Source organism: Nematolebias whitei, chromosome 1 (assembly GCF_014905685.2).
Source record: "Nematolebias whitei isolate Nwh7 chromosome 1, NemWhi1, whole genome shotgun sequence".
NCBI lineage: Eukaryota > Metazoa > Chordata > Actinopteri > Cyprinodontiformes > Rivulidae > Nematolebias > Nematolebias whitei.
The window spans coordinates 76969613-76971654 of record NC_056498.1 but is presented as its reverse complement, the minus strand read 5'-3'; the positions used below and the strand labels follow the sequence as shown (position 1 = coordinate 76971654).

Sequence of the window (2042 nt, the reverse complement as noted above, 5' to 3'; positions counted from 1 at the left end):
GCACACCCATGTTTCTGCCTATAATATTGCTCCCCATATGTGAAGTAACAGATTTACTTTCACAAGCAGAGCATTATGGCTGGCCTTAATGCTCCACTTGATATATAAATTAAATTTTATTAGAATTTGCTTTGGGTTTGTTCCAGATGTAATGGAAACAGGGACGAAAAACAAAGAAAAATAACAAAGCAGAAAAGTGAGAGAAGGGTTCAAATGTAAAGAAGGAGACAGGAATAGAGGAGAGAGAGAGGGATAAAGAGAACACAAATCAACATCATTGAAGTCTGAATCTAGACCTGCGGAAAGAGAAAAAAAACCCAACAAAACCGAGAAACCACAACAACAAACAACATATATATAATGATACTTATAACATCATTAGAAAGTATTGTATACCGTACATGGTAATACAAGATATATTTAGTGGTCTCCACAACCCAACTGAGTGTGCATCTGATAAACATCTGAAGCTAAACACCTGTGTGAGCATGCTTATCACTATAAGGTTTCTCCACAAAAATGTTCAATAGTGGATGTAGGAACCCACAGACCCGTCCCCACAGGACACGATGGAAGGGAAGACCGGAACGACAGACACAGAGCAGTCCCCAAGCCCGGAACTCAGGGTGTCCCCCAACAGGGACACTCGCACCCCCCAGAGAGAGAAGCAAAGGGAAGCCCTGGGTGATCCCCAGCCACCACAACACAGACACCTCAGGAGGCTGCAGTGATGAGTCCACAGGCCCCGCCGGCAACCCGCCCCTCCAGAGTGGATCCGGCCATGGACACCAAGCCCCGAGGTCATACCACCCCCCAACAGAGGCCCGACAGAGCCAGGGCACCCAGGCCCCCGCAGGCAGCCACCAGGGTGGGCCCACACACACCCCACCACCCAGCCCCAGCTGCTGAGAGCCGCCAATGCACCGGCGGCAGGGGGGCCCACCAAGGGTGGGGAGCACGACACACCAAATGGGGGGCCAAAACTGATCCAAGAGAGGGGACCACCTAAAACCCAACCTGAGACATAAACAGGCACACAGAGACAGCCTGACCGAGCCTCTGTCGGGCCGTCCATGTGCCCCACCCGCCCGACAGCAACCACAAGCCGGCCCCAGGCTGGGAGCCAGAGCAGCAGGGAGCAGCAGCTGAGGAAGGCTGGCCCAGCACACCAATGCATCCCTACAGCCCCACACCACAGGCCCGGAGAGGCCCTGGCACACCACCCATGCACCCCTCCACACACACAGCACCCCCCACCGCGAATGTCACATCAGGCCGACCAGCCAGCCCCCCGTCGAAGTGAAGCCACGCCTCCGACCGCCGCCACGCACTACTAACGACAGCTATCTTGAAAAATTACAGCTATTGTTTTTTTTTCATGTGGATACAGTTGGGTTTTGGAAATTCTCTGCTTGTATCGCCAAGTGAAAGATTGATTCAGCACTACACGCATAACAGTAAAGTACTGTATATCGATATAAAAAAGGAAAAATGTTTTATATATCTCTTTGAATGCACACAAGTAGCAACAAACGTCTATATATCAAAAACCCTAATTCATTGCATTTTGGTACCTCTATAAGTCATTAAAATTTGATTTATGTTTAATTTACACTAGTAGATAAAACTAACTTAAGTTGTGATTTAATGTGAGATTATTAGAAATGTGCATCTGCTCTATCATAAAGGACAAATTCAACCTAACTCAACAGAACGTTGAACTAGGTTGAATATTTATCTATCCCTTTAGTATTATTCTGTGTTTTCAAGAGGACCAGACACCGTTTAAATGTTGTATTGGTCCCTGCTTGTCTGTTGATAATTATGGAGCTCTGCTCATCTCAGTCTGTTTGTTGAAAATGTGGGCCCAGAATACTTTGTGATATTTAATTACAGAAATGATTGTGTTCTATGTGAATTAATGGACTGAATGTCATTTATTAGTATCTACATATGTATGTACATATGTACGTATGTATGTAGGCATGCATGTAAGTATGTATGTATGTATGTATGTATGTATGTATGTATGTATGTATGTA

At 46.2% G+C, this 2042-nt stretch overlaps 1 protein-coding gene across 1 annotated transcript in view; it reads right to left on the bottom strand.

Annotated features, from left to right (window-relative positions):
• LOC119413542 (GDNF family receptor alpha-1) overlaps positions 1-2042 on the bottom strand; it is a 251133-nt gene that overhangs the window by 12136 nt on the left and 236955 nt on the right. The gene's annotated exons all lie outside the window — the stretch shown is intronic.